Source organism: Lontra canadensis, unplaced genomic scaffold (assembly GCF_010015895.1).
Source record: "Lontra canadensis isolate GAN:19392208 unplaced genomic scaffold, GSC_riverotter_1.0 scaffold16, whole genome shotgun sequence".
Classification (NCBI taxonomy): Eukaryota; Metazoa; Chordata; class Mammalia; order Carnivora; family Mustelidae; genus Lontra; species Lontra canadensis.
Window position 1 is genome coordinate 11,734,337 of NW_022631010.1, and position 18,592 is coordinate 11,752,928.

The following is an 18,592-nucleotide window of genomic DNA, read 5'->3' on the forward strand; positions in this document are numbered from 1 at the left end:
ATGGAACCCTTTTCAACAATCCTGTGAGGTAGGGTGCTCTGATCCCATTTGTAGGTGATGTTGCTAAGACACAAAAGGGTTGAGAAACATGCCAAGATTTCACAGACCAGAGGTTTGCACCCACATACATGGCCCCGTGGTCCTGTCTCCAGGTCAGTCTGAAGAGCTGCCTCGGGGTTGTGAGTACATGATTGTTTAAAAAATGAAAGAAGGAAAGGGCGAATTTTGACAGAATGGAGAGGGATGCGAACAATGACTTCGGTTTTAAAAATTAACTTTGGACTCCTTGCACCAAGCCTGCCCTGGAAATTTACATAGCTATTTCTTGCAGGTACATTTGACATTCAGAAGCAATCAGATTGTATTATCTGTTCTTGGAGGGATTACTGGGCCCTGCGCCTCTTGAAGGTTACATTTGCAATCATTAATTTCCTTGTTAACCATTTTCCTTCACAGTAGATACAGGGTCGTTTCTTCTTTTCTAGTTGGGTTCTAGCAGAGATGATAATTTGTGGGATTCGATGGGACGATTAAAGTTTATTGTTCAGGAAGCCATATTGGGCAGAGAGTGAACTCACCTTCAGGAGTGTGGCTGAACCGTGTGGATCTCTAAGCCACTATCACCGGGCAGTATTCTCTGTCCTTCATTTCAGTCCGAAGTTCCCATTAAACTGGAGAGTGATAAAGAAAGTTTATGATGTTGACAGAGAGTGACTTCCCCTCTCCATTCTATGACTCACTCAAGGGGCTCCCACTAAACTGCGTGAACGATGGGAGGAATTCCCCTGGAGCCAAGGAGTGAGAAAAATCCTATAAAGAGAAAGATAAATAAGTGATACCTATTGGCTTTTAAGTCTTTGTCTATTGGGGCTCTGACAAAATAGCACAGACTTACGGCTTATAAACCACAAGTGTGGCTTATCAACAGCAGATACTTCCTTCTCACAGTTCCCGATGCTGGAGTCTGCCTGGTGGGGTGAGGGCCCTCTTCTGGATCGCAGACATCTGCCTGTGTCCTCCCATGGGAGAAGAGACTAGAGCACTTTCTGCAGCCTCTTTTATAAGGACACTAATGGTATCCATGAGGGCTCTGGCCTCATGACTTAAGTAAGTACCTCCCAAAAACCCTCCTGTCCTAATCTCATCATCTTTTGGGGGCTAGGATTTTATCAGTGTCGGGGGGACACAAACATTCAGACCATAGCAGTATTCAAGCAGATTTTTAAAAAGCCATTGCAGGTAATGTGGCCATAATTGAAACAAAAAGTCATTTACTGGAGCAATATCAAGAAAACAGCAATTTTTGAGGTGCTGCATGATTCAGGCAGAATGTGAAGAAAATGTTGGAGGGACCCTGTGCCTGGCTATAAATACATTTTAGTTGGTGTCATATGGAGAAGGAATGGCAGCCTCAATTTACACTCTTAGTAATTGAGTCACTGGGATTTTTAAAGTAGAGTGGAAAGGAAATTACAGTGGAATTCAGGATAGTGCACTTGGTTTTCTGGTTTCCCAAGGATCACATGAGTTTAAAACTCTTCAGTTGGTGGCATTTTTAATTCAAAACAAAACAAAACAGAGTTATTTATTTATTTTTTTTAACCTGTACAGGAGCCCATGAAGAAGTCTCTTTACCTTGTAATTCACGGGGCAGAGGATCAAGTTTGAATATATCATTATTTACCTAGATTTACTTATAAAATACTGTAATACCTCATTTATATGGAATTCTTGCTTTATGCCAGGTAACAAATTAGTGCTTTACCTGTAATAACCCCTTTATCCTCATGATAAACCTTTGAAGTAGGTACTAGTGTCACCTCTCTTTTACAGATGAGGAAACCAAGGCCCAGAGATCTCCAGTAACTTGCCTAAAGTCACACAGCAAAGTTAGTTGTGAAGCTCTATTCCAACTCAGACCATCTTAATCCATACGCTACAGTGTTTCCCAACTATCAGTCATTCATGCCTTGTGCCATGATTGTATTCCACCTCTCTTATTTCATGTTTTTCAGTTTTTTTGGCCACAAAAAAAGTATTTAAAAAGAAAACATTAAATCACTGCCTTACATGGAAAACTCTGATGTGCCACAAATAGTGGAGATAGCCAGTGAAAGCTAAAAAATGAAAAGCAAATAGTGTCATTCAGTCCTGAGCAGATGCCAGTGCCTGCCAAAACCCCTTAGTCACAGGCCTGCCCTGGCTTTATTAGAGAGAGAGGAGGAGAGAGAGAGAGAATGAAATCAGAGAGACGGGGGGACTGGTGCTCACTTTATTGAGAGAGAGAGGGGGAGGGAGAGGTATCCCCCTTTCCTGCTGGGGAGTTCTGTGTTATTCCACACTCAATCTGTATATTCACCTAAAATCATCTTGTAGTTTACCACTGGCAGGGGCTCCTACATTCTGGGAATCACTTACCCAAAATCTGAAGTTGTTGGGGTGCCTGGCTGGCTCAGTCAGGACAGCATGTGACTCTTCATCTTAGGGTCCTCAGTTCAAGCTCCATGTTGGGCATAAAGCTCAGTTAAAAACAACAACAATAACAACATTAAGGGGCGCCTGGGTGGCTCAGCGGGTTAACCCTCTGCCTTTGGCTCAGGTCATGATTTCAGGGTCCTGGGATTGAGCCCCGCATCGGGCTCTTTGCTCAGTGGGGAGCCTGCTTCCCCCTCTCTCTCTGCCTGCCTCTCTGCCTACTTGTGATCTCTGTCAAATGAATAAATAATATCTTTAAAAAAAAATTAAAACAGAAGATTTTCTATCATCTTCAGAATTTTCTTGGGGAAAGTGAAGCCGAGGAATGCTGAAATGAATTCAGGCCCTTATTAGTTCAGCCTGTCCAAGCAAAGCTGCTGTCTGAATTATTAACCCTGAAGTATTCACTTGGCTCCTAGACGACCTTTCAGATTGCTTTGTAGAGAGTCCAATGGGTAGTTTTTAACCTAAGTTGTGATCCGTAGAAGAAGGTGTGGTTACCCCTGGATTTTAAAGCAGACTACTTAGAAAATGGCCCTAAATTGAGCCTTGATTTAGTCTTGACACATACTTGGTTTGAAATTTCCATGGGCTTTGGGCCTCTTTCAAATACCTGTTGGAAGATCATTGGGAATAATATCCCCTTCTCTGTTACCAAGATGACATTCCGTCTACACAGGCACTCTCCATGCTTAATCCAGGATTAGTATATTTGGTGATGGTGAGAAAAGTGAAAAATGTCTTTTTATCTCCCCGTGTAACATAAATGAGGAGGCTTAGTGTGCTTACATGTAAAGAAGCGAAATCTTTCTTTTGTTCACAGGTCTCTGTAAAAGCAATCCATAGACATAATTATGCTCATCAATGTGAACAATAAATTAATCTGCATCTGAAGGTTTTACTCATTATCTTTTCACATAATTTCCATATATTTTGATTACATTTTTCTGATGCTCTTTACATTATATGAATTCTTAATCAAGGGGATTCCAATAACAGCACTTCTGTATGTGATGAGGCTTGTAATGGATAGAACGCAGCTTGACGAAAGTTTTAACAGACTTGAAGATGGGGGTGGAAAAACCTGATTTCCTCTCACCCAACACTTCTGTTTTCTATTTTATCTTATTTATCTTATAAAAATAATTATAAAAAATTACTTGTTGCTTTTAAAAAGCTTTTATTATTTATTTATTAGAGAGAGAAGGAGGGAGAGAGTGAGCCGGGGGTGGGGCAGGGGGATGAGGAGAATCTCAAGCAGACCCCGGGCTGAGCACAGAGCCTGACACGGGGCTTCATCTCATCACCCTGACATCATGATCTGAGCCAAAACCAAGGGTTGGAGGCTTGATCGACTGAGCTACTTAAGCACCCCCGTATTGTAAAAGAGTAGAGTCAAATATTAAAATTAAGCATTACAGCTGCAGATAGGCATCAAGATACTAAATGTGGCTTATGTGGCTGGTGATAATGTTTCCACCGTCTGGGGTTCAGCATGCTGGTGAATTTCAGAAAGCTTCTGAGAGCTTTCAGCCTGTTCAGGGGCTCATGGTCAGGGGGACGAGGTGGGCCGATTGCAGGAACATCTTCTCACCTGACGTTGCTGTGGGGTCTGTGTCTCCGAGGGGGCGGCCACTCCATTCCCACCAGGACCGTGTGGTGGGCAGGGTCGGCCACTATTCGGTGGTCTGGTAGAGACCGCTTATATTTGTGGATTTCATCTGGGCGGTGCCTCGATGCATATTCTGAGTAGATTGTGGCCAGAGCTGAACCCTAACAGTTTTGCTGTGGCTTATTTAGATATATCCTATAGTTGTCCTCCTCTGCCCTGGGCTCCGGCGGTGCGGCCTGATTTTAGAAATAAGAAGAGTGAAGGTCAGGGGAGTTAAATCCTCGAGGGTGTGTGTGTCGTGTCTGTTACGCACCAGTATACATTTAGCACGGGACATGGCGCTAAGCGCATGGCAGGTGTTCAGTAAATAATGTGGCGAATCATTCAGAGAACAGAGTCAAATTGTCCAGCTGATATTTATGGCATCCTATCATTTTTACTGGGTTACAGGAAACTACAGCAAAACTGTGGGGGTGGGGTGGGGTATGAGAGTGTGTGTGTGTGTGTGTGTGTTTTATAGCTTCTTGAAGAAACAGGATCGATTTCAGTGTTGGGAACTAAAAGAGAATACAGAGAGTTGCTTGGAGTGAGTGGCTGGTTTCCCACAATAAGGTTCCCTGATTGAAAAAGATAGTTACAGTCTCTTTAGGGACAGAGAGAAAGATGGCCAGGACTTCTCTTCCTTTCCTTTTTGTGTCTGTGCAAGAAAAAAGAGCCTGCGAGGATTTAGAATAGAGAGAAGCCATGTGGAAAACAGATAGTTTTCTTCCGGACTTGGGTCTTGAGGATTAGTAGAACATACGAGTAAATAAGGTTCTTTCTCTTGGGAAATTACTAATGTTGGCAGCTTGAAATAGCATGAAAAAGACTTTTGCTAGTGGCAGGTCTTCCGACAGTTTGCTAGAAAGGCAAAGGGCCCAAGTTGAGTGAAAGAAAGCAAGCCAGAATTATATTAGCAATTAATTAAAAATGTATTTGGAGGCAGAAAGGCAGCCGACATGTTCTTAGCACCTACTGTGTGTCAAGCCATGGGATAGACTTATAAAGAGTAATTAGTTTTGAGACAACTGCTAATTTGAGATGTCTTTGATTTTATAGATACTATTATCCCCATTTTACAAGTCAGGAAACTGAAATAAATAAGGAGGTCTGTAAATAATCCAAAGCCACATTAACAGCTAGTATGTGCAACTAAAGCTTGAACCCAGGCCTGTCTGATTCAAAAACCCAAGTTCTTCCCCCCGGGTTAGACAGTCCCTTGTCTTTCTTATAATTATATTCTATATTTAACAGTTATCCCGAGTGGTTCATAGCTTTTCCCATTTTTAAAGAAAGAGTTCTGTTTTTGGAGGGAAGGGGATATTGGATGGTGTATTCAGTGTTTTGCATTTTCGCTAGCTGTGCCTGGGCGTGCATGTGTGTTTCTGTGGCATGCCTAAGTGGTCGGGGGTAGTATCCAGGTGGACCAAATCCTTAATACACCAAGTGTGGTCGCCAGACCAGCTTCATCTGCACCACCTGGGAGCTGGCTGACACTACAGAGTCTCAGGTCCCCACAGCAAACCTCCTGCATCACAGTCTGCACCTTTAAGAGAAGCCTAGGTGCTTTGCGTGCGTGTGGAAGTTTGAGAAGTTCTGGCCTTAACCACTGTATATTTCAAGACAGCTGAGTGATTGGCATATTGGGCCAAAGCAATAACACTAGGGAGTGACTGAGGAGTCCTTATCCCAGTGTACTGAGTGCTTTCTAGGTACCAGATGGTACGCTAAGTGTCTGATGTACATTTTCTCATTTTAAAATGGTCGATGACCCAGTGAGGTGGGTATTTCTCTTCCTGTTTTAGAGAGGAGAAAGCAGAGCTATAGGGAGGTTAAGGAACATGTCCGAAATCAAAGAGCTCTGATGCCAGCCCAGGTGTACCCACCTGCAGCCTGATGCTCTTACCCACTGTCTCATGCTCTCCAGCTTAGTTTAAAAGCCGGGAGCTGTGGGTTACCAATGTCAGGTCCGCGATGGCAGGGAGGTCTGACTTGCAGCGTAGAGCTCTGCCCATTCACAAGTTCTGTTCCGTGAAATGAACTGTATTTTCTTGACTCTAGATAGTGAGACAAAAATGAAGTTCTCTCTCTTGAATAATATCTGGCAGTGCTTATGTCATGTTTTGTGTGTGTGTGTGTGTGTGTGTGTATATATATATTTTTTTTTGGAATAGGATAAAATACATAGAATATAGGAAGCGTCTTTGTTTGTGGATTGTTCTAGCTTTAAACAAAACAATTCCACTTGTTACTTGTAATGTGATTCAGTAATACTGATGCTATTGATAGAATGCATTGAGAGTGATAAGCAGTGATACAATGGAAGTTGTTGAGTGAAGAATTAGAGGAATGTTGGTGAGTATATAAGTTCGCATATTTTATTTCTTCAGAGAGTGTTCCTTTTGGTTTTTGTCACATCTTTCTGTTTCATACATCACTAGGCGGTTGATGTCACCAGGACGAAACGAATTGGTAGTGTCGGTTAGAATGTCGTTACCATGCTTGAAAATAATTATGTCTGATAACTTGTCTTTTATTCCCTGCAACAATGAGTTGACTTTACCTTGAGTGGACTGAGGCGTTGGCTTTAAATTCAATTGTTAGCAGGGTCCAAAGGATCAAGGTCCTACTAAATTATTGTTTTGGTCTTTTTAATCAGTACACTTTTGGGGAAAAGAAGTAAAAGGCATGATTTATGTGTGTTTTGGGGATTTAGGGGGAGAGGAAGGAGAAAGGAAAGAGGCAGATCTGCGTGAACCTGAAAGTGTTCTTATTTACCGGTCCTGGGAAATGAATATGCTGATACATCTTAAATTCCTTTGGTAGGGTCCATATCTGGGCTCTCTACTCTGTTCCACTGGTCTCTGTGTCTGTTTTTATGCCAGTACCATGCTGTCTTGGTGATCACAGCTTTGTAGTAAAGCTTGAAATCAGGTTAACGTGATGCCCCCAGTTTTATTTTTGTTTTTCAACATTTCCTTAGAGATTCGGGGTCTCTTCTGGTTCCATACAAATTTTTGGATTATTTGCTCCAGCTCTTTGAAGAATACCGGTGGAATTTTGATTGGAATAGCATTAAAAGTATAGATTGCTCTAAGCAGTATAGACATTTTAACAATGTGTATTCTTCTGATCCAAGAGCATGGAATGGTCTTCCATCTTTTTGTGTCTTCTTCAATTTCTTTCATGAGTGTTCTGTAGTTCCTCGAGTATAGATCCTTTACCTCTTTGCTTAGGTTTATTCCCAGGTTATCTTATGGTTCTTGGTGCTATAGTAAATGGAATCGATTCTCTAATTTCCCTTTCTGTATTTTCATTGTTAGTGTATAAGAAAGCCACTGATTTCTGTACCTTGACTTTGTATCCTGCCACGTTACTAAATTACTGTATGAGTTCTAGTAGTTTGGGGGTGGAGTCTTTTGGGTTTTCCATATAAAGAATCATGTCATCTGTGAAGAGAGAGAGTTTAACTTCTTCATTGCCAATTTGGATACCTTTTCTCTTTGTTGTCTGATTGCTGTTGCTAGGACTTCTAATACTATGTTGAACAGGAGTGGTGAGAGTGGGCATCCTTGTCGTGTTCCTGATCTCAACGGGAAGGCTGCGAGCTTTTTCCCATTGAGGATGATATTTGCTGTGGGTTTTTCATAGATAGATTTTATGAAGTTCAGGAATGTTCCCTCTATCCCTATACTTTGAAGCATTTTAATCAGGAACGGATGCTGGATTTTGTCAAATGCTTTTTCTGCATCAATTGAGAGGACCGTGTGGTTCTTCTCTCTTTTCTTATTAATTTGTTCTATCACATTGATTGATTTGTGAATGTTGAACCATCCTTGTAGCCCAGGAATGAATCCCACCTGGTCATGGTGGATAATCTTTTTAATGTGCTGTTGGATCCTGTTTGCTAGGATCTTGTTGAGAATCTTAGCATCCATATTCATCAGTGATATTGGTCTGAAATTCTCCTTTTTGGTAGGGTCTTTGCCTGGTTTGGTGATCAGGGACCCTCAGCTCTATGGTCAGTTAATCTTCGACAAAACAGGAAAAAATATACAGTGGAAAAAAGACAGTCTCTTCAATAAATGGTGCTGGGAATACTGGGCAGCTATATGTAGAAGAATGAAACTCGACCATTCTCTTACACCGTACACAAAGATAAACTCAAAATGGATAAAAGACCTCAACGTGAGACAGGAATCCATCAGAATCCTAGAGGAGAACATAGGCAGTAATCTCTTCGATATCAGCCACAGCAACTTCTTTCAAGATATGTCTCCAAAGGCAAAGGAAACAAAAGCCAAAATAAACTTTTGGGACTTCATCAAGATCAAAAGCTTCTGCACAGCAAAGGAAACAGTCAAGAAAACAAAGAGGCAACCCACAGAATGGGAGAAGATATTTGCAAATGACAGTACAGACAAAAGATTGATATCCAGGATCTATAAAGAGCTCCTGAAACTCAACACACACAAAACAGATAATCATATCAAAAAATGGGCAGAAGATATGAACAGACACTTCTCCAATGAAGACATACAAATGGCTATCAGACACATGAAAAAATGTTCATCATCACTAGCCATCAGGGAGATTCAAATTAAAAGCACATTGAGATACCACCTTACACCAGTTAGAATGGCCAAAATTAGCAAGACAGGAAACAACATGTGTTGGAGGGGATGTGGAGAAAGGGGAACCCTCTTACACTGTTGGTGGGAATGCAAGTTGGTGCAGCCTCTTTGGAGAACAGTGTGGAGATTCCTCAAGAAATTAAAAATAGAACTTCCCTATGACCCTGCAATTGCACTACAGGGTATTTACCCTAAAGATACAGATGTAGTGAAAAGAAGGGCCATCTGTACCCCAATGTTTATAGCAGCAATGGCCACGGTTGCCAAACTGTGGAAAGAACCAAGATGCCCTTCAACGGACGAATGGATAAGGAAGATGTGGTCCATATACACTATGGAGTATTATGCCTCCATCAGAAAGGATGAATAACCCAACTTTTGTAGCAACATGGATGGGACTGGAAGAGATTATGCTGGGTGAAATAAGTCAAGCAGAGAGAGTCAATTATCATATGGTTTCACTTATTTGTGGAGCATAACAAATAGCATGGAGGACAAGGGGAGTTAGGAGAAGGGAGTTGGGGGAAATTGGAAGGGGAGGTGAACCATGAGAGACTATGGACTCTGAAAAACAATCTGAAGGGTTTGAAGAGGTGGGGGGTGTGGGAGGTTGGGGGAACCAGGTGGTGGGTATTAGAGAGGGCACGGATTCCATGGAGCACTGGGTGTGGTAAACAAAAACAATGAACACTGTTATGCTAAAAATAAATTAAAAAAAAATGAAAAAAAAATTCCTTTGGTAGGGAGAGTCAAAACAAACAAACAGACAAAAACCCCCAATAACCTTAACGTACAGCTTAGAGCTACTACGGGGAAAGGTGTCGTATAAATACTCTAAAGGGAATTGGAAAGGATGCCATTTGCCCTGGAAACACAGCCTTCATTCGTGTTCACTGGTTTTATAGAATTACAGTAACATTGTTCTGTCTTGCCGAGGCTCCTTATCTGGCCTTGTCAAACCAGTAAACTGTATTTATCAACTAATTAAGAAAAGCCCAAATGGAAGCCTTGTCTTGTTCTCATTAAACATTTTTGTGTTCTTCCTTTACACACAGTTCTAAAAATGCTGTCTTTTAAAAAATTCCCATGCCTTTCTGGTGGTGTGCTGGTTAACACTGAACCACCTGGCTGGGGGTGTCGGTGGGGGACGGAAGCTTGGTTTGTGCAGTCTGCGGACTGGGCTTCCTGGGGTGGAGGTGCCCCCACCTAAATGGACCCAGGAGGAGAGGCCCAAGGTTGTATCTTGATGGCAGTGTAGCCTGGTTCAGCACATCACTGATTTTTGGCACCAAGAGATTAGAAAGGAAAGAGGTGGTTAGCGGGAGGCCACGCAGAGGCAGAAAAATGGAAGAATGGAGAAAGTTAATTAGAAACTGGGAGCAAGTTGGGAGGTGGGGGCTTTCTGGCTAAGGACGTGGAGTGAAAGGTTCTCTTTTCTTCCCTGGGACTGTGGAGACAAAACCCGTTACAGAAAAGTGGGGAAAAAATCTTCAATGAAAGTAGGAAAGGACCGACCCCCAAATGTTAAGGCTCTCTGAAGCATGTCCGCCAAATTTGGTGATCTTTGGAGCAAATTCAAGGAAAGTCCAGGCATAGCTCTCCTAGAGCCCCAGCTGGCAGAGGCTCTGTGAGGCCAAGGCAGAAAGCTCGTCCTCGTCCTTGGAACGAGAGGTTGAAGGCTGGGTTTCTGGAGGTGGGTTTCTGGAGAAGCCCTGCTTGTTCGACTTTGATGTTTCCTTTGTGTCTTAGGTTAGGCATTACCTTCCGTATTACCTTGTTTTCTTTCTGTAATTTAGGTGTATAAAATTGTCTTTTCCTTTTTTGTGGTAATTATTGCAATTCTGAGGAATAACATAAAATCTTATGTTCACTGACTTACTAACTTTATACAGTACCGACTTTTAGGTATGAAAACTAAAACAAAACAAAACAAAACACTCTTCCTCTCCTCTTTTCATCCAACCTCTTGATTATATTACTTGTTGTTTTTATATTAGAATTTATAGTTTTCTTTTTATATAGTTGCTATACCTGTATTGATTTATTTTCCAACTTTACTGAGATCTAAGGGACGCATAACTTTCTGTAAGTTTGAAGTGTACACACTTACATTCAAAGCATACACCTTTTTCTCTCCTCTTGAATGTTTTTGTTAGTACACTGGTTAGTTGAATGTAAAAGGGGAAAGTGGAAAGGCTGAAGGTGTTGGGGGAGGTTACTGAAACTAGAAGACCACGATCTTCTCACCCACTTCACATATGTATTTACAGTTTGGTTAGTGGCTGTATTTGCTTAGTAGGGCTGTACTTATTTTCCAGCTTTATTGAGTCATAATTGACGTATACCATTGTGTAAGTTGAAGGTCCTTGTGATGATCTACGTAAGTATCTATTGCGGAACGACTACCACGATAACTGCAGTTAATACCTTCATCACTTCGCATAGTTATTATTTGTGTGTGTTTGTGCGCGTGCGTGTGCGCGTGCAGTGAGATTTATAAGATTTTCATTCCATTCTGTATACCCCGATTGTTTGGTTTCTGTTTCGTATTTAAGTGACATTGCAAAACAACAACAACAACAACAACAACAAACAGCAAAAGATCCTGTCAAACCACGAAGTTTAACAGCATGAGATAGAATTCAGATCACCTGGTTATTAGAAACCATAATTTAGATGGGATAAACTCCTCATTCATTAGAAAACTGTATTTTGAATATGAATCATCTGAAAGTGATTACAGGCAAATGTACACTAAAACTCCAAAGTGGTTGTAATTAATATGAAAGATAGAGGGAGTTTTTACTTTTAATTTTATGCCTTCTGTGGTCTGAACTTTTTGTCTGCATTACGTTTGCAATCCTTAGGACATCCCAGCCTATATCCATCTAGTATAATGAGACACAGATGGGTGTTTTTCATGGTAAACAATGTTTACTGTTTAGCTCCTGGTTTTTTGTTACAGTAGATAGTGGCTGAAGGAACATCTTGAGATACTGTAACAGTATCTGTATCTTGGATGTACCCAGAGCTTTGTAGTTCTTATTTTTCTCTTGAGCCTCACGCAGCCTTGTGACAATCATTATTTTACAAGTGATTTTATTGCTTATTTTTCAAATAAAGAAAATAAGATTCAGGGAAATCAAGCTGTTTGCTCAACATCCTCCCATCCTATATCTCTTTAATCATTTTTTAAGTAAAATAATTTTTTTCAACCTGTAGTCTTCTCTTCAATAGAATGTTATGATTTTGTTCAGTAGGATCTATATGAATTAAGGCAATCATATTAAGTATCTTCTTCCTGGAAGGATTGGAGGAGTGTAACTCATTTTAGGAAGTTTTGTCTTAAAATGACACGGAAGGATCGCTTGTGTGGAGTGGTTGACTATGGAGTAGGTGGGGCGATTGGACAAGTTGATTTAATTATCTCGGTGGAGCAGCTGCGAACCACCAGTCTATTCTGGTTCTATCCTGGAAACTTAAACTACACGAACAGAGTGCTAGGCTGTGTGTATGTGTGGGGATTACAGGACTCTAGGATTTGAGCTAAATGGAAGAGTTTGAGGTGGGAGTCAGGTGCTGATTATGCTGAATTATGCTGAAGGCACGTAATTCAGTTATTTCTTCCTCTTGAGTCTGTGTGCAAAAGGGGTTGAAATATGCACATTTGGCATTGCATTTGGGTGGTGTTTGTAATGGTTACTCCAGGCTTGGTGTCCATGTTTTGGCTGGGGTGCACTCTCTAAGATATGTTGGCTGAATATGAATCTTTGAGGTCTGACACTGAACTTTTGAGGGCAAAACGGTGCACTTGCATGACCACTCGCATGACGGCAGAGGTTCAAAGCAAAATGTCCAGCCTCTTGAGGAGAGACGCTGTCCTCTGCCTCCTTTTTTCCTGGCATAATTCGAAGAATATAGATGTCTCTTACATACATGTATAGGACACCTTCCTTCCACATGCTTTCATTAGGAAGGCAGGCTTAGCCTTATGATACCGGGTATGGTAGAAATGGATCCCATTGTAATTTTGGAGCTATAGTGCAAGTTGAGCTAGGTGGGAAGCTGAATGATTAAATAGCTTTTGCAAGTGCTTTGGAAACTGATCACCATGTCAGGTTTGTTGCTTAAAAACTGGGAAGTGGGGGTGCCTGGGTGGCTCAGCAGGTTAAAGCCTCTGCCTTTAACTCAGGTCATGATCTCGGGGTCCTGGGATTGAGCCCCACGTCAGGCTTTCTGCTCAGCAGGGAGCCTGCTTCCCCCTCTCTCTCTGCCTGCCTCTCTGCCTACTTGTGCACGCTATCTCTGTCAAATAAATAAGTAAGTCTTTAGGAAAAAACAAAACAAACAAAAAAAAACCCTGTCAAGTGGATTCTAGTTATTAGCATTTCCCCAATCTCTCACCAGATACAGTTCTCTCTGAATGACACTCAAAGGGTTTCGTGATTAAATAAGTTTGGGGAAACAAGGCACAAAATTTAATAGATTGACTCTGAACCTATTAAAAACTCAAGAGAAATCCTGCAGCATAGGATTCTGGTGATGATCGTATAGGTTGACCATCCTAAAACTTAACCTGGGAACCTTGTCCTGTGAAACATTGTATGTTCTTTGGCACATTTTGGCAAAAGTTTGTCTTTTTTTTGTTTTGTTTTGTTTTGTTTTGTTTTGTTGTTAATTGCCATTCATGGATGGTTAAATCTTGTATATGTAAGTATTACACATACAAGTAAGTGTTAGTGTCTTAATTTGATGTAGAATTAAAATCTTAATCTATTTAGAGACAAAAGTCTATGTCACTATTTGTGCAAGGGAGATAATATCCAGATCTCACTTTAGATATATTTTTTTAAGACTTTATTTATTTGAGAGAGCGAGAGTGCACAAGCCAGGGGAAGGGCTGAGGAGCAGACTTGCCACTGAACAAGGAACCTGATGCGAGACTTGGTCCCAGGACTCTGGAATCATGACTGGAGCGGAAGGCAGAGGCTTAACCGACTGAGCCCCTCTGGTGCCTTCACTTTAGATATTCTTAATGATTTTTTTCTTTATATCAGCATTACTAGTAACTTGAAAGTCCAAAAAGTTTTATTTCCTTTCTTGAGCCTTCAAGGGATGATAAAGGAGGTTAAATAGTTAAAAGGGGCAACCAGATGGGGAAGTGGAAACATCAGGAGCATTTAAGTTACTACATCTCCGGAATTGCGGACCTTCAATTTTGCTTTCCTTCACGTTTATACCTTGAATTTTTTTTTAAGGAAGACCTCAGGTGTACGTTTCCAATTTTACTCTTTCTGTTGATAACCCCCAACCTCTGATTTGGTGGGACACGCTGTGTGCAGGACCTCTTACTCATTCCTGGGCAGTTAGTCGGCAAGACGCCTGTAAAAAGCATTTGGTTGTATTTATTGTTCTGCTTAGAATGGTGAAAAGAGTCTTTGCCGGCCGGCTCTGTCTGGATATTCTGTTGTGGCTGTGGGCACTGTTGGCCCAACCTCTCACTTTGTGGCCAAGGGGTGGGGCTCTGCCTCAAGGACCAGTCTTGGTATGTTCTGGGCTGCGTGAGCTTGCTCATCCCATCTCTTGCCCCCTCCTCCCCTTCTGGAAAGAGTGAGCTTATCCAAGAACTGTGGTTGTCCCTGCAATTCTCAGCCTGCATCAGGCATGCTCTCAAGAGCCTGCTTCTGACTGGGTGAAGTTTAAATCCTCCTCACTCCTTTTCAGGTAAGAGAACATACTTTCAGCTTTATGAGTAGCAGTTGAGATTTACAAAGAAGAGTAGTTTAGGTAAGTATGCTTTTTTAATGGCTTGGAGAAGGGCTATCACAATTTTCTTTGTGTGGTTGCTGAAGGGGTAGTGGTAGAAAAGAAAATACTTCAGCCTCTAAATTTCTTCAACCACTCGAACTTTTTTTATGAAGATTGTTTTATTCATTTTTTTAAAAATATTTTATTTATTTATTTAACAGAGAGAGAGAAATCACAAGTAGGCAGAGAGGCAGGCAGAGAGAGAGGGGGAAGCAGGCTTCCTGCTGAGCAGAGAGCCTGACGTGGGGCTCCATCCTAGGACCCTGAGATCATGACCCAAGCCGAAGGCAGAAGCTTTAACCCGCTGAGCCACCCAGGCACCCCCTCATTGTTTTTTTTAAAAAGATTAAAAAAAAAAAGATTTACTAATTTTTTTAAAGATTTTTTTTTTTTTAAAGATTTACTAATAAGAGAGAAACCCAAGACAAAATTAAGACAAAGTACAGTAGACACCGTTTTGTGGTAGTTCTGGCATTAGATACAGATTTAATGTCTCTTTTAAAATATCCTTAAACCTAGCTGTAACTCAAATAGATTTTTCTTTTTTTTTTTTTTTAAAGATTTTATTTATTTATTTGATGGAGAGATAGAGAGCATAAGTAAGCAGAGCGGCAGGCAGAGGGAGAGAGAATCAGGCTCTCTGCTAAGCAGGGAGCCCGATGCGGGGCTCGACCCCAGGACCCTGGAATCATGACCCGAGCTGAAGGCAGCTGCCTAACTAACTGAGCCACCCAGGCGCCCCTAATTCTTTTTTTTTTTAATTATTTATTTATTTATTTGACAGATAGAGATCACAAGTAGGCAGAGAGGCAGGCAGAGAGAGAGAGAGAGAGAGAGAGGAGGAAGCAGGCTCACTGCTGAGCAGAGAACCGCGGGGGGGGGGGGCTCCCCACCCATGAGGGGCTCGATCCCAGGACCCTGGGATCATGACCCAAGCCGAAGGCAGAGGCTTTAACCCATTGAGCCACCCAGGTGCCCCTCAAATAGATTTTTTAATAGGGCATTTATCAGTATGATTTTATGGGCTGGTAGGATGTGTGTGTGTGTGTGTGTGTGTGTGTGTGTGTGAATTAGCACTTTGTAAATCTATTTTAAAAATGACCTATGTGGGGGCAAGGGGCATATGAGAAATCTGTACCTTTCATCTAATTTTGTTATGAATCTAAAACTAAAACTAGCAAAAACTTAACCAGTCTCTTGAATATTTTCCGTGAATACCTCCCTATGATACAATACAGCACAAAGTGTTAAACATTTTTTCCATCATGCATAAATTGTTGCAAAACCAATTCATTTTAATTTCTTGTAATTAGGAATTAAAGTATGGGACCTGTTTATGTTGTTCTGGTTGCCACTTTTTTTGGTTTACCTGTATTAAGATAGGCAAAATGATTTTTTAAGTCTTAAAAGAGCATGGAAATATACTTTGTACTTATTGAAAATGTACTTATTCATGGTCTTGGACACTGTGTAAAGATCCTTCCTGAGATAATGGAATGGAAATTAATAACTTAGGATTTGGTGTGTGCGTTTGGGGATGGTCTCTTTTAAAAACTGAATACATGTCATTACCTGTATTTATAGACAAAAAAGTGATGCTAGGGTATGAAACTTGAGGTTAGCATAGAAAAACTGGCTTCAGATAGCTTTAGAAAAAGATTTCATGTTTATGTACTTTATTTTGTCAGGAATTTTAGTATCTTTAAAGACCTGTCATTATAAAAAAAGGTTAAAACTTTTAGCTTTGTGTGAACCATGACTAGCCACAGACAGTTGAGCATAAAACAGTCTGTATTATGGTTGAAGTGAACAAAATATCACTAAAATAGACTTATTTTAGACAGATGTATACCTGAATAAAATGTGACATTCCGTGGCTATTTTTAAGGGGATTGAACTTTCACAGCTGTCCCATGGTTGAACCAGGACAGTGGCTGAGAGCTCTTTTTCTCCGTTTCCTGTTGGAGAAAACATTTTCTACGCTTCTTATATTAGGCAGCAATTACATGCAAAGTGATCCACTCTCCAAAGGCACCCAGGATATTCCTAGACCTATTGAGGAAGAGGAGACTTTCCCAGATGTTCAAAACCAGCTCAACTGTCTTTGATTTGGAGAGACTTGAGGGAGGGAGGGGCAGCCTCCGGCTTGGGGCCGGGGGGTGGGGGGGGCGACGATTCTCCTGCACAGGTGGAGGCTAGGACTGAAGTGGCCACGGAGGTAGTAGCAGTGGGCAGGGAGGGGATGGTGTTTATGGGAGACAGGGGTCCAGGGCTTCCTACTGCTCACCTTTTGGCCTGTGACTGTCCTCTGTGTCTGAAGTTAAAGCCTCTCCAGAGACAAGTTCAGTTACTGAGGCTTGGTCTGTAGAAGCCTGTAGGTGTGTAAGATCTTTCCCTGCTCCTCACACTTTAATGTGAACATGAATCCTCTGTGACTGGGTTAAACGGTAAATGCTGATGCAGTACGTGCACCCTGTCAAATAGATGCTCAGGTGGTTATTTTTTGTTTTTAAATTTTTTAAAGATCTTATTTATTTTTTTATTTATTTGAGAGAGAGAGAGAGAAAGCGCGTGTGAGCGCATGAGAGGGGAGAAGCAGCTCCCCATGGAGCTGGGAGCCTGACGGGGACTTGATCCAGGGACTCCAGGATCATGACCAGAGCTGAGGGCAGTTGGTCAACCAACTGAGCCACCCAGGTGCCCCATTAGTTGGTTATTTCTTAACTAATGGACACTCTCATCAATATCAGGCAGTGAATTTGCGAAGCAAGTAACTGAGGATGTGATTGGGGTGCATTGATGAGCTGGAGACACGGGCCCCTTCCGAGATGATGTAACTGATGTGTGACCTGCTGTTTGCTCTGGAAGGAACGGGGGAGAGGGGCATCATAACCTCTGATGAGCTGCCATAGCCCCCCTTGCCCGGGACTTGTTGCCAGCAGCCCGGCCCTTGTCTCTTCAGTGCAAATCTCTGCTTTCCACTGCCACCAAGCCTCATCTGCTCCTTTGGCAGCTGTCCCCTCCCACTCGTCCCGAGGCTTTTGTTGCATTGGACTGGACTCCTGTTTGCACCGGTCTTTTGACAGCATCTCCTGCGCAGCTTCAGCTCACTGATGTTTATTTTTTATTTTTTTGAAGATTTTTTTGTTGTTTTTCGGTTTTGGTTTTTTGTAATCCCCACACCCATCAGGGTGGTGAACTGACCACCCTGTGATCACGAGTTGCACGTTCCCCCCGACTGAGCCAGCCCGGTGCCCTTCACTGATTTTAAATATAGAAACTCTCTGTGGGGAGCTACTTTTCTCTCTTTGACTTAACACACCACTTCCCTGGGCGCCTGGGTGGCTCAGTGGGTTAAAGCCTCTGCCTTCGGCTCAGGGCATGATTCCAGGGTCCTGGGATTGAGCCCCGCATCGGGCTCTCTGCTCAGCAGGGAGCCTGCTTCCTCCTCTCTCTCTCTGCTTCTCTGCCTACTTGTGATCTCTGTCTGTCAAAATAAATAAATAAAATCTTTAAAAAAAGAAAACATACCACTTCCCATGTAATCAGCCAGTTTCAGGCAGGTATGTGTACGTGTTGATTTATTTGAGATAGGGAGCACGAGTGGGGTGGAGGAAGCAGAGGGAGAGGGACGAGCAGACGCCTGAGTACAGAGTCTGAGGCGGGGCTCGATCCTGTGACTCTGAGATCAGGACTCAAGCCGAAGTCAGATGGTTAACTGACTGAGCCACCCAGGTGCTGTGTGTGTGTGTGTTTAAAAACACCTTCTGTGTCTCAGCTTCGAAGTTTCAACTTAAATATTCTTACTGTGTCCTAGATACCATGAAGTTCTTGAAGAAAGTAGATAGTGGGGTGGCAACATGCTACTTTGCATTCTTTAGTGATTCATTTCCATCATATTTTCTTCTGTGTTTTTAAGGAAAATTTCACACATTTGGTAATTTGTTTTACAATGTACAACTGTATGTATCACCACCTAGATTCTACCTTTAATACTTTACATCCTTCCATATCCATCCACCTT

The 18,592-nt window shown here is 41.9% G+C and overlaps 1 protein-coding gene across 2 annotated transcripts in view; it reads left to right on the forward strand.

The window, feature by feature from the left end:
* The window catches only part of PLCB4 (phospholipase C beta 4), a 413,791-nt gene that overhangs the window by 95,882 nt on the left and 299,317 nt on the right, over window positions 1–18,592 (forward strand). The window contains exon 1 of one of the 2 annotated variants that reach the window (XM_032859167.1): window positions 14,431–14,484. The exons of the other annotated variant lie outside the window; for it this stretch is intronic. The gene's annotated coding sequence lies outside the window, so the exon portion shown is untranslated. Of the gene's footprint in view, window positions 1–14,430; window positions 14,485–18,592 lie in introns of those variants that run through there. 2 annotated transcript variants of the gene reach the window in all.